The sequence below is a fragment of the Chroicocephalus ridibundus genome, chromosome 2, assembly GCF_963924245.1.
Source record: "Chroicocephalus ridibundus chromosome 2, bChrRid1.1, whole genome shotgun sequence".
Classification (NCBI taxonomy): Eukaryota; Metazoa; Chordata; class Aves; order Charadriiformes; family Laridae; genus Chroicocephalus; species Chroicocephalus ridibundus.
The window spans coordinates 135,018,892-135,033,817 of NC_086285.1; positions in this window are offsets into that span (position 1 = coordinate 135,018,892).

Below are 14,926 nucleotides of genomic sequence, written 5' to 3' on the forward strand. Positions count from 1 at the left end.
CAAATGGAAGCATGTTCTAGATGGTTATGAACCTTTGCCTAAAGCCTTCCCCTATATACAAGTCTTGAGTTCAGTCCAGATGACTTAATTAACTGGGATTTCCCTTTTTTAATCAGATTTGTGCCATTGGAATAGAGGTGGTCATTTTTTTAATTTATTTTAAACTGAATCTGTCAATGATCATAGGCACAATTCTCAGAACTCCTTGCAATGTTATTTTCTTCTTTTACTGTTTTACAATGTCTTCAGAGTAGGTCTGTAATATGATTCTTTGTTGTCTCAGTAATTTTGTGTAAGCTATCACATTTTTAAGGTCTCATCGTGAGTAATAGCATTTGTTTTCCGATCTATATCTGTGAAAGCAGTCTCCCACACTATTCCAGTTTATAGAGGCATTGCTCTGTAATAATATTGTAATGATTCTTCTCCATAGCCATACTCAGTCTTGGCTTCTAAATTTCTGTGAGCTCAAGACCAGTAAAATTCCTTCTCCAACCTCCCACCCCAATCAGTAAATCCCAGTGATGGTTCACCTCTTCTGTCCTTTTTCTTATCTTTTTCTTATCTTAACAAATAGGTTTCATAAATTTCTCAAGATATCTCTTCTCATCATAAAGATCTTATAGTTGCCACACTATCCATATACCATTGGAACTTTCCCTTCCTCCAGCTTTCATTTCTCTTTCCTTTGTTCCCTTCATCTCACCACCCTCAGTGTAAAGAATTTATTCCTAACATTTAATCTAAATCTCTCCTCTTTCAGTTTAAAACCGTTACCCCTCATCCTGTCACTACACTCCCTGATAAAGAGTCCCTCCCCATCTCCCCTGTAGGCCCCCTTTAAGTACTGGAAGGCTGCTATAAGGTTTTCCCAGAGCCTTCTTGTCTCCAGGCTGAACAACCCCAACTCTCTCAGCCTGTTCTCACAGGGGAGCGGCTCTAGCCCTCTGATCATCTTTGTGGCCTCCTCTGAGCCTGCTTGAGCAAGTCCATGTCTTATGCTGAGAGCCGCACAGCTGGACGCAGTACTCCAGGTGGGGTCTCACAAGACACTTCTTTTGATGTCAAAACATTCAAACCCCTTGAGCAATCATGATCCATCAGAAGACATACACTGATGGGCCAGAAAGTACTTTGTTGCTATGTTTCCTCACTGCAATGTTTCACGAAAAAAATAAAAGGAAAAATAATGAGGTAGGTAGCATGTGCATATATGGTTATATGACATTAATAGACACTGTCCAGTTTAACTAAACAAGGATTAAAAACTGCAGCATGTAGCGGCCTCACCAGCAGTCTGTGCAGTACCACTAAAAACTCTTGTCGTGTTTTGTGCCTTTGGGCTGACTTTGCAGGTGCCTTCCAAAAGAACCCATTTAACTCCCCATCCCAAAAGCTGGCATGTAACGTATGTCCTGACTTGCAGGAACTATCTCAAATAATCTTTGTTTGTTTAGAGAGGATTCCTTCTTGAAAAATATTTCTTCCACAAAGGGGGTGATCCATATTTTTATAAACTTCAACCAAAAGCTGTGTTCTGAAAACACATTTTCAATAAAAATAAATTTTCAATAAAAATAGTTTATTTTGGACTGATACAGCGTTCATGTTTTTTAGCACATTAACAAAGTGATCTAGTATTTCTGAGTCCTTGAGTATCCCTCTGTTGTTATTTTTTTTTCTGTTGCAGAGAACACATTAACACAAGATCATTAAAAAGGGCATTTAAGTGACCTGAATGTGAGAAAAAATTCAACTCCATGCCTTTATTCCCACTCACAATTCCTATTTCTCTCTCCTCTCCAAATCAGGAGACCCTGAGTCCATGTAATGGCCAATCCACTAACCCCCTGCCTCTTATTCCCTTACTCGCCCCTGGCTGGTCGTCTTCTCTAGTCCTAAGCCAAAAGTATAAGACTGGTGATGGCCATCTTCCTGCAGGCTCTGAGGAGCAGGAAGAGTCACTAGCAAGTAGAGCAGCAGGTGTAAGCAATGCAACCCAGTTGAGACCTTACACAGAAGTAAAGACCCTTGCTGCCGCTGCAGCCCATGCCACGGGCTTTGAAACCTGTGCTTCCTTTGTGGCACGTGTACCATAGCTTGAGAACCCCTGGTCTGAAAGCGCAGCTATGCTAAAGGCTCTGGACACGGTAATACCAATCGCACTGTGAGGAAGTAAGAATGTGAGTGGAATAGCAAATAAATATGTATAGAAAACAAGACGTTTGTTCTTGTATTGTAAGGGCATTTATTTGCTTCCAAAGCATTTCCTGAAAATAAAATTAGGCTCTGTTACAGCCAGCATATTTCTGTAATCTATTTTTATCGCTGTAGACACTGGAGAAACAGCAAAACTGTCTAACATTCCCTGCTCTATTGACTCAGCCTGAGCCTTTTGGAAACACTTTATAGACTCATGCAATGGGTGATACTTGATTTGATGCAATGTTTGTTTTGACCAAGAAGTCCAAGATCTAAATCCTGGCCACAGAAAACAACATGAGCTGTTACTGTTCAGGTCTCAGTTGCTGAACAACAACAGGTCAGTTTGTTTTCTGTGTAACTGAGATGTGAACAGTCTCACACGTGGAGGGCACTACATGTCTGCTATGTAGGTACTAACTTATCTAGAGTTTAGTTCCCCTTCCTGGCGAGGTGAAAAGAGATTTACTTGATTAATTCTCAGGACTACTGTACAACTTAAAGAATAAAGCTTTTTGAAATTGCCACACAAGAAGATTCATGCATACGTTAAATATTTTTTTACATGGCAGCAATAATTAGTTACAGAATTGTATCAGTAACATTTCAGCACTGACTACTCCTGTGATTTATCAGTTATTTAACTGCGAATGTATCAGCAATAAAAAGAACACTGAAGCCAATATTTTTTAACATACATCCTAAGTGGAATTTTATTTAGTTATTCAAATACAAACCTAAACGGTGCTACTTCCAAAAAAAAACCAACCCAAACCTAAAAAGGAAACACAACCAACTTGCTTCATTATATAAAAATAATAGCAAAGTATAAAAGTAGTTCATTAAACAGAGTGTTTAGTTAGCTGCACATTTTTCCTGGGCCTGGTAATATTGAGAAACGGCATGTTCTCGTCCTTAGATTCTCTTTCCTTTGGTTTGCTTTGAAACAACACATGAACAAAATGGCAGTGTGAGCTGATTAGGCTGGCTTTGTTTCATTAAACTAAGAAGTCATACATGTGAACTCAAAGAAATAAGAAGGCTTCTTCTCTGTTTCCCAGTGTTGTTGTATGCCTTCGCAAGCACAACTTTGGGAGATGTAATAAAATAAACAGATTGTTTTTAAACAGATGTTCTTGTGCTGGTCCGCATGAGAACAGCTGATATATGAGGGAATAGTCTAAGACCAAATACAAAAATAATATTTAAATTGGAACAAGTGCTCTTGTGATTTACACCTAATGTTGCTCTCACTCTGACAGACAGCCAAATGTTACAGAGAAAATGTCCAATGTGTGTTCTCATTTTGAAGCAGCACGGAAGATTTGTAGAGAGAAAAGCGTGAAGGGTGAAAGACACCTTACAGAGTTAGCTTTAAGGTGAAGTTCAATGAGTTGTAACGGGCTTGTTGACTATGGCTTGTACAAACAGCTACTCTCAAACTTTTTAAAAAACATTTATATTTTTAGTAACTAGTCCATCTTCAAGACTAGGAGTTTCAAAGGTGTCTAAGAGAGATAAATATTAAATTACTTTTGAGTTTGACTCCTGAGCTACCATTCAAAGAACCTGATCCAACAGGGCCCCTGGGAGCTAAGAGCACAGAGCACGTTGCCAGGTCAAATTTTATGTCAGCTTCTAAATCTCTCCTATACTGTGCTAACAACTAAAGCTGCACTCTAAGAGATCACCACCTCTGCTAAAAGCAGTCTTTGAGTGCTCAAAGAGAAGAATGAAAATCTGCCACATGGAAAATCAGTGTTGGGGACATCCTGTGGAGTGGTGAATCGGTGATGTGGGACGTTGTGAGCATGAGAAAAGTTTGTCTCACAGAGGACAGAAGTGCAGGTGAGCACAGGACGCGTATGGAATTTTAGAAGGAAGGTAGGATAGCTGTTCCTGTGGGTCTTCTGTTAAACTGCAGGAAGAAAATGTGCCTTGGCCAGGGCCATGCTAAATAGAAGAACACACCATTTTCCCACTGTCTCCAGTCCATAATGCTGCCAGTCAGCATGCAGAAAACCCTATTCCAGGCAGCAAGCATGATGCTCAGATTTCGGATAGGCTGCAGAATAAATGTGATACATGATTTGGCAGAATTATGCAAACTGGCCCACAGTGCAGAGAAGTAGTAGAGAGGAGATAAATTCCCCTAAAGGGGGAGTTTCAGTAAGGGGAAATCTATAAAATCCCATCGCACAGTTGGTCATTAGGGCATTAATAAATAAATTGGTGTAACCATGCAAATTTCTACAGCTTTATTTCAATTTGGAAGTCCCTGCCAGTGGTATATGTGGTATATATGGTATATGTGCTCTGGTATATGTGCTCTGTCTGTATATGAGCTCAAAGTTTGACGTGAGGTGTGGTAGTATAAGGGCCTGAAATGAAAAAAAAAAGAAATGGCCTGCATCAAAGCAAAGGAGAAAAAGTCTGAGCTTTATTTTATGAAGGTCACACACTTCTTAGAGCTCCGCAAGGAGCTTTTGTAGAGGTTGCCTTAGAGATCATGTCTGGTGGCAGGTCCTAGGTTAATTCTCTAGCTGCTGCCAGATAACTCAGTGGGTCACATCGTACAGTGACGGCTACCCTGGGCTTTAAGGAAATAGTTTAATAATGTTTCTGGAGTGGCTAGTGCACTGCATGACGATAATGCCTGTGCCCCTGCCAGTATGGAGCCAAACCAAACATACATAAGCCTGGAATACCCTAGAGTTGATCTTATTACCAAACTTCCAAATAAAACTCAAAATATTACGACTTCCTTTCTCCTCACTTTTTTAAAAAAATTGAACGAACTTTTTAGAAGAGAGAGGGGAAAATTATAAGTGGAGAGAAAATGTTGTGTGATCCCTTAGCTAGACGTCTGGAAATCAGTCAGCCCTTGAGACAATCTTGGACTAGAGATCTGATTCCTTTATCTTCTTTATCCACAAGTCTAGTTCATATAAATACAGATCAAAACCCAAACTCTACCTTTGAAGACACAAAAATATATTCCAAATATTTTCAGTTGCCTTTCTTGTTTGGCAGGAGATGATAATCTTGGATGAAATTATCTTTCCAGCCTGTGCTAGTCTGGAGTTTGCAACAGAACTGATTTTTTTGTTTTGTTTTTCTTTTTAAAGCAGGGATTTTTCAGGAACGTTGGTGATTTAAATGGCAAAACATTTGGGCCCATTTTTTTCCCTGCTTTCCCCTCCTTAGCCTATAATTCCGTAAGATTGCCACCAGATGGCCAAAACATCCAAGCGCTCTCTGGACACAGTTCTCCAAAGTGCTCTCAAGAATGAGAGAGAAGGTAGAATTCACCATTTTTGCTCTGTGTCATAGGCTTTCTCATAACCTAGGGTAAGGTACAGTAGGTTTTTCATACTTCTAGCACTCAGGATTTAAATAACGATCCCATCTTTGAACAGCGAGGGGAAAAATGTTAATAAAGAACTCTATGTCTTTCATATGGACATAATCTTTCCACAACATTATCCAGAGGACAAGAAATGCACCACATTCTTATTCACAGTTCTTTCGCTGGCTTAACTTGGTAATCCAAGTGTTATATGTCATCTCAGGTCAATTACTTTTATGTTATTTAACATGTTAGGTGCCAAAGAGATATTAAATAACAGTAATCCTTTAATGTAATGTGATATACCAAAATACTTATGCCTACGTTCTCACACAAAAAGTGTAAGGTCCTTTAGATACAGTTATAAAATACAAAGGAAACAGTGTTTGAAGCTGTATTTTATTTGTATATGCAAATACCTCATCTTTTAGTACTGGGTAAAATACGCCCTCCAGTGAGAGCCCAATAAGAACTGTTCGTGAAAAGGGCTCTTTTGGATTAATCTGTAATAACAATAATGTAGAAAAGCAAAGTAGCAGACTAGGAAGAAATTTGCCAATGCAAAGAGGTCTTAGCAGGATTCATCTCTTACTAATATTCTCAAATTGTCTTCATTTGGTCTTGTGAACAGAAGGATTGTGAGTATATGCCACGGTTTGTGCTGGGGAGACTGACTGCTTCCAGGCCACTTGCCCATTGGTCTTTCAGAAACAGAGCAGCAAAGGATAGGGTGGGCTTCTGAGTCTCACCCTTAGCTGGGATCAGCAGAAGGAGAGAACGTGACTGCTGATGAAAGGCCCGGTTGCTGCAGCTGCAAAGATCTGTCTTTCTGTACTGAATATAGTGGGAGACTCGTGAGACTGAGGCGACGGGGGAATTTCAAAAAGGTTCCTTCTCAAATCACTGATGATAAACTAGATTCCTCTTACGAAAAGCTATTATCTCTCCATTTACTAGCAAGGGGAGCCAGGGCAAAGAGCCTCACCAGACTGTGTTACCTTATGTCAATCTCCTTCTAAGCTCCTAGTATAGATATATAAATAAACACTGAAATTGGGTGATATACCGACCCCATGTTGATATGATATATGATATTTTTTCTCATTCATCCTTCCCTCATGGTAAAATAATATTTAGAGCCCTATGGTTTTAAGGTCAAAAAGATGTGTCTTGTTCTGGCAGAATTTAGTGAGGTGCGTAAAAGACAGTGATGATAAGGTTAGTTCTCAGGGGGGTTTCACTGCCTTGTTTTTGGACCAGTCCCCAGGAAAACCTTGCATCCGGTGCAGATGAAAAATAGCAATAAAGTAATAAAGTTTAAATTAAAATACTATCTTTCTTTGAGTTTAAAAATGGTGCCTTAGTCATAGGTCTGATTCCTGTGTTTGCATTTTGAATCATTTCTACTTGGTTTATTGACAAAAATAACATTTTGCTACACTTTATTTTCTCCAGAGCCAGAAAAATATGAAAGATAGAGCTGCACATTTGGTTCTATCTTTTCCTCACCAAGTTTGAGATTGCAAGGATCCTATTTTGAGTAATTATAATAAGCAGCAGTTTGGGCACTTTTTAAAGGAAATCTTACATTTACCCCTTGCTTTCCTACAACAAAACTGAAGTGGTGCAAAAGTGCCTCTGATCACTGAATTTCACATAAAAAGTTTCATTACCAGTGATGATGCTGGAAGACAATCAGAATAAATTGAAGAGTCCATCTAGAATCCAGGGAGTATCTAGAGTGCCGGTTAGAGACAGTATTTCTGCCTAGGAAAGCAGTGTACTTGCTTCAGAAGTCATTGGTATTTAATAAGCATGGAGTCTCATACTATCGTTTGCAGCAAAGTTATGCTGTAAAAATTGGGGATGGTGTCATTTTTACTGTAGTATTCCCTGATAGCTTGTATAAACTCAACATTTCTGCTACATAGACGTAATTCATTACACATGCAATTAGTTTTCTGTTCCTGTATGCTTTTATCTTAAGTTTAAAGGACTTAAATCTTTAGGTCCCATGTAAATAGATTTTCCTCTGAAGAGAAATATTAAGAAATGAACACTAACAGCGTAAGTCCTAGGGATTTGTGAACCTTCTCTTAGCTGTTTCCAGAAAGCTTCTCAAAGTCTGCATTTTCTTTACAATTTCAGAAAGCAATAATGTCTGAACATCTTAACTGAAAATCACTGTAAAGAGCAAACTTTTAAGGAAAGCATACTTGAAATTAAAACACAAATTGCAGAAAGAGTCCTTTGAAATAGGTCTCAGGTTCCCTCAGAAGATTCATGAACTGTTTGATAAATATAATATCGGTTTGAGGATGCATTTCCCTCAGGTTAATGGTCATTTAATGGTGACTTTTCACAGCTGTGGTTATTATTGCCTGCTACCTGTACACTCTAAGTTGCAGAATAGCAACAAAATTCACCTGAGATGCAAACTTTGACAGTGGCAGTGGCATCCAGTAGTTTCTTTTGTACGGAGCTAACATTACTAGGGTTGCATGTGGTAATTTTGTGATGAGCTCACTATAGTAAATGAACAACCAAAAAGATGGACCAGTTGAAAATACCCAGATGTTGATGGGAAATTTTTCTTCCATAATAATTCCCTAGGTTTTAGTAGGTAGTTTTAAATAAGAAAATTTAGCAGTCATTTAAAATACCATTCAGCATAAAATTAAATGTCATCTGTGTCACAGTGATACCCAGCTTTGGAAACCTTCACTCCAGACTACTTTTGACACTCAGTTTCTCCTGGTGGATGGACATTGAATGTACCAAACCTCATTCCAGTTGTAACTTGGCAATGTTAGTGTAGTACCATCATTTTCAAACGATTTACTCTACTTAATGCTGATGTAATTTACATCTGAATATGGCCCCAAGTGCTGGTATTTGTTTTGGATAATTGTTTTTTCAGATTTTAGTAAATACATGTGCTAAGCTCATTACAGAGTGTGTTTGAACTATCTTCTCAAGTATTTTTCAGCCTTTGAAGCAGCAAAGTTGCAATTAAGTGCCAAAACAAGAATAAAAAGACCTGTTCCTTACTGATGCTAACCCAGGTGTGAAAGCAACAGCACTGTAGTTCAGTAAGGTAAACTGATGAGCTTGGTGAAAGAGGTTTCATCCAGTTCAAAGAGAGGCGAAAACATGAAAGAACAGAAGAAATAATTTTCAGCACAAAATTTGGTGTGACAAATGATATTTATCTCTTTTTCAGCTCGTTAATACCCTTTAATTATTTCAAATTACCTATTTAGAAACATTTTAGGATGAAATGACAAGGGGTATTTCCAGTTAATCTTAGTAAAAGGTTGGCGCTTCTCCTTAAGCCAGTTCATGCGTCATACTGCTTTCATTTGTCCAGCTGCTAATATAAATGATGATCTGTTGAAGTGCATCTCTCTTGGCAATATATAAAGCTGGCAAGGATTTCTGGACAGTTGTGTGCATTTACTTTATGAACAAGTACACCATTCTGTGTACCAGCACTTACATTGCATTAAACAGTCTTGCAAATATAGAGTGACTTTCTGAGACAAACCTTTTGTTTAACACAATTTGATTAACAAATCTTTTGTTGCAGGGATCTTGCAGGGCTTGCAGTGATGGTGGCTTCTGTTTTGTCAGGGCTGATAAGTTTCTTTAAAAATGTTGAGAGGGAGAAATTAAGCAAATTTGAGAATGAACAAGGGAATGAATGGCTTCCATCTTCTTTGCCTTGTACAATATCTAGATTTACCACAAATATCTGGAATCAAACTATGGTCACATTTAACAACAGACATCCTTTGACTTCAGTGTATCCCAGGTGACATCATTAACATATGGTCTTCACTGTTCCGTTCTTAGAGCAAAATTCTGCTACCACTGGTTACACTGAGACAGTAACCACTTTTGGGATAATGTCTGGTGAGCATGACTGGGAGAGAGCAGTAGTATTTTTAGTGGAAAATCTTTTGGAACTGCTAATTTAGCCTGGTTGACGATCTGCTCCATGGAGTGGAGGTGGAGGCAAGATCAGATCCTGACTGATAAAAACTGAGGCCTGTACCGGGAAGACACTATTTGTATGTGGTTGGAGTACCATGTTTTCACTTTTACTTTTTAATCTTTGAGTTGACTGAAGACTATTCTGTGAAAATTGGACCTTTTTTAATATCCTGGAAGCTAAGATGTTACAGCATATATTGGAGTAGTCTGTGTTTGCTTGTACAGATTATTTTCTTAACAGAAAACATTAAAACTGCAAAGACAGACAATGCAAAACTTATTTTTGCATTTTTGCTATGTAAGTTTTTGCACTGTTGCCAGCCCATCCTGTTCTGCACCTATGCTGCAGCATTTTAATTTTTATAGCCTTACAGAATCATGCTGAAAATCTAGAAATGCTTTTTTGAATATGAACATAATTTCAGATGATGCTTTGGAATGCAAAAAGTTGTAAGAAAAATACCCATGAAATCTTATTTTCTGTGGCACTACATTTATGGCACCACAATTCACTGATGGCACAGTACAATGATTATAAACACAGCAGTCAGAGCTTAATCATTCCCATCAGTAGCGATTTCACTCATCCTCAGACGTCCTTAAATGTACCATCTTTAAGCTGACGCAGCACAATCTACCAGTTTTGTGCCTACTTGTTGAGAAATAAGGCCCTTGACTCTAAAATGGGCTGCTCAGCAACTTGTAACCCTAGAATTTAAAGTAATTAAAGGAACCTGTATGGTCACCATATAACTCACTGCTAGAGAAAGTGCACAGGCATAAAAAAGGTCCAAAGTAACATTAAGTAGAACATGAAATGGTGATTTAGCTGGTCACATTTATTCTTGTAAGTCAGTAATGAATCATTGACCCAGCATCATTTTGGAGGATCAGATTTTCCTATAAAATTTGAAATGGAGTACTTGACTAAGTATAGTCATTAAAGATCACACCACACAGAGCTCTGCAGAAGAGCGGAGGTATTTTCCTGGAGGTTTTAACTGTATTCTAACTCGCATGCTTGTATGCAGCCTTCTTGTATTTCCCCTGATGATTGACAGGAAATGCTCTAGTTTTTAATCTATTGGGGTTTTTTTTTGTTTGTTTTTTGCTTCTTTTTCTGATGTGTTCTGATGTAAGTACTTTGTGCTGACAAGGGCACAGCTGGCTTTGGCACAAAGAGATGAAAAATCAGTTCAAGATAATGGTGGTGGATTTGTACTTGAATTTAGCAGTCTAATGAAAATAAGATGTTCATCTTCCTATTCGTATCTGGAGTTTGCACCTGCAAGTAGCTGCTGACCAATATCTGACTTTCTGGCAAATCTGGTTGCTATGATTTATACTGGTGTCTGACTTAGGAATTTTAGTCTCACTAATTTTCAGTGTGACTCAGGTGATGTAGACACCTTTGATAGTGGATATGGAGAAGCCTAAGGTACTCACTGACTTTTTTGTCTTCACCGGCAAGTGCTCTTGCCACACCACTTGAGTAGCAGAAGGCAAAAGTAGTGACTGGCGGAATAAGTAATCACCCACTGTAGGAGAAGACCGGGTTCAAGACCATCTCAGGAGCCTGAAGGTGTAGAAATTCATGGGACCTGATGAGATTCATCCACGGGTCCTGAGGGAATTGGTGGATGAAGTTGCTAAGCCACTATCTGTCATATTTGAGAAGTTGTGGCAGTCCAGTGAAGTTCCCACTGACTGGAAAAGGGGAAATATAACCCTCACTTTTAAAAAGGGAAAAATGAAGACCTGGGGATCTAAAGGCCAGTCAGTCTCACCTCTGTGCCCGGCAAGATCATAGAGCAGAATCCTCCTAGAAACTCCGCTAAGGCAGATGGAAAATAAGGAGGTGATTGGTGACAGCCAATGTGGCTTCACTAAGGGCAAATACTGCCTGACAAATTTGGTGGCCTTCTACGATAGTGTTACAGTGTTGGTGGATAAGGGAAGAGCAACTGACAACATCTACTTGAATGTGTGCAAAGCATTTGACACTGTCCTGCACAACATCCTTGTCTCTAAAGTGGAGAGAACATGGATTTGACTGATGGACCAGTTGATGGATAAGGAATTGGCTGGATGGTCCCACTCAAAGAGTTGCGGTCAATGGCTCGATGTCCAAGCAGTGAGCAGTAACGAGTAGCGTTCCTCAGGGTACTGGGACCAGTGCTGTTTACCATCTTTATTGGCACCATAAACAACAGGATTGAGTCCACCCTCAGCAAGTTTGCCAATGACACCAAGCTGTGTGGTGCTGTCAACATGCTGGAGAGAAGGGATGCAATCCAGAGACTTTGACAGGCTTGAGAGACGGGCCTGTGCAAACCACATGAAGTTCAACAAGGCCAAGTCCAAGGTCCTGCACATGGGTCAGGGCAATCCCAAGCATAAATACAGGCTGGGAAGAGAACAGATTGAGAGCACCCCAGAGGAGAAGAACTTGGAGGTGTTGGTTGATGAGAAGCTCAACATGACCCAGCAATGTGCACTTGCAGCCCAGAAAGCCAACCGCATCCTGGACGTCATCAAAAGAAGCAAGGCCAGCAGGTCGAGGGAGGTGATTCTGCCCATCTACTCTGCTCTCATGAGACCCCACCTGGAGTACTGGGTCTAGCTCTGGAGCCCTCAGCACAGGAAAGACATGGACCTTTTGGAGTGGGTTCAGAGAAGGCCCCAAAAACGATCAGAGGGCTGGAACACCTCTCCTATGAGGACAGGCTGAGAGCGTTGGAGTTGTTCAGCCTGGAGAAGAGAAGGCTCCGGAGAGACCTTATAGCAGCCTTCCAGTAGCTAAAGGGGTCCTACGAGCAGGATGGGGAGGGATGCTTTATCAGGGAGCATAGTGATAGGTTGAGGGGTAGCAGTTTTAAACTGAGAGAAGTTAGACTTAGGTAACATATTAGGAAGAAATTCTTTCCTGCGAGGGTGATAAGACACTGGAAAAGGTTGCCCAGGGGAGCTGTGGATGCCCCATCCCTGGAAGTGTTCAAGGCCAGGCTGGATGGGGCTTTGATTGTCCCTGGTGTCCCTGCCCATGGAAGGGGGGTTAGAAATAGATGATCTTTAAGGTGTCTCCCAATTCTAACATTCAATGATTCTATGATTTTATTACAGCTAACTGAAATTGCAAACAAAATTGCAGGTGAAATGATTTGTACGGTTAAAATATTTGGAACACACCCATTGAGAGTACTCTTTTAAGACTGACTAAGATGCATTATTTCTTTCCCTCCGAAAAGTTTCCTTCATTCCTTTTTGCCAGAACTGTTTTGTGCTATTAGGGTAAGACAACATATTTCAGTTTGTGATAATGCCTTTCATTACTGAAAGTCCCTCTCAGTTAATGAAGAATACGAAATTTCCTTAAATAAAGCAAATTCTCTCTAGTTTTCTCTCTAGTGTATTGACACTGACTGTGATCCATCACTTTTGCATATTTTGAAAAACTGGTAAAGTCAAGTTGTAAAACATTTTTAAGGTGAAATTTTCTGGTCCAAGACTCTCCTTTTCAAAGACTTCTGTTGAAATACAGGTTGAAGTTCTTCACATACTTTGGGATAGATCATATCATCCAAACTTCAGTATTCCTTTCCAGTCTTAAACATCTCTTGAGGGTGAAAGTCCATGAGAAACCAAAACCATTTGTTTTATGTAGGTACAAATTAAGTTATAATTTCAGCTAGCCTTGGAGGTGTGCTAGAACATTTTGAGATCATGAATGGTGCCTATGGCTTTAGCTTTCATTATGAGTACAAGATGAGCAAGTGGTGTCTCTCAGCAGGCCACAGAATCACTGATTCTTTAACTTCTGCATCACTAATTATCAGTTATTTTTTTCTGGAATTTCAGGAAATACTTGCTCTAATTTTTCTTTCAGAGGAGAAAAGATTTTCTGTAAGACATAACAAGTGTATAAGAGCAGGGTCATTAAAGGGTTATGTCTGTTGTAATCAAGGAAATTCAAGGTGTAGCCCCAGGTACAAATGGAAGCTGTTGTTATATATGGGTTGAACTACTTCAGTTATTTAATATGCCAACATAAATTTCAGCCTTCTTAGGTAGCCTAGATGTGCCCTTCCATGTTTCTTTATATCACTGTGTTCTTTAACATGTGCGGTGTTGGCTATTGAAAGCCCAGGGTTTTGCAGTCACTAGAAGTGTCTGATTTCAGGGGCCAAAATTCCCAGCAGGAGGATGACTGAAATAAGAATGGCAGCTTTTCAGTGCTGAGAAAAAACTATTCCTGTATATAGCTTGTAAAAGACTTTGTAATCTTCCTAGATTAGGGTCATTATGCAGTATAAAATAGTTATTAGCAAATTAATAAAAAGAACACACACAGTAACCATGCAAACACAGAGGCCAAATGAAACCCCGGTGTAATCAGTGGAACTTAATTGATTTCATATGAGCTGTTCCTACCTCCACTTTAGTTGAACTTAGTCATTTATGTGAGTGCTTAAAATAATTTTGTGAAATCACTCTGATTAGCACTATGTCAAAATGTCTGATAAAACAATGGCTTTGTTTTACTAAATTAAAGGATTTTAACATCAGAATTAATTATATTTTATGAATTTGAACTTTGATCAAGAAAGGAATGTCATTTTCTTACCAAAAGATCAGCATTGTTGTATACAGCTGGAAACAAGCATTCAGAAGGGCATCAAAGAATAATATTGTGCTCTGTCTCTTGTTAATACAGAATGTGGAATTCCAATTTGCATTTGCATCACTTGGCAAACCTGCTGTAAAAACAAACTCAACACCACCATTCCCCTTTTTTAAAATATTTTGTCTAGTTGTATTACCAGAGATCTTTGTCAGAGATCTTTGCTTGAGGTCAAAGAGGCCATTGTATTGCCTGTATTCATAAAAGTGTAAATAATCTAACAGGACATAGAAGATTGACAGGAGTTGAAGGTGTCTCCTTTAGTCTTTGCCAGTTTTTTCCAAATTGAATGCAGATGTGTTCAGGGGAAAACTACTGATGACAGGAGTGATCTCAAAATGAAGAAGTTAAAGAGTTACCCTTCCAGTAACAATATTTTTAATTCAGGTGATATAAATACCAGAAGTACATCTCTCTTCAAATCTTTAAAGATTTCAAAGGAATAAGTGCTACAAAATTAGGGGTAACAAATCAACAATACAAAATACACCTTTGCCCAAGACCAAGATTTAAATTCAGGATCAATCTTGATAAAACCGTTGCCACCATTTCTGTTCAGTGGTAGGAAGTGCCTTTTACCCATCCTGTCTGACTCATAAGGCACAGCTTCTCCAGAGTCCTTCCAGTCAGTGGCTCACTGACAACTAAAAAGCGTCATTTATCCTTCTTCTCTAATGAATGTCCACATCAAGATGCTG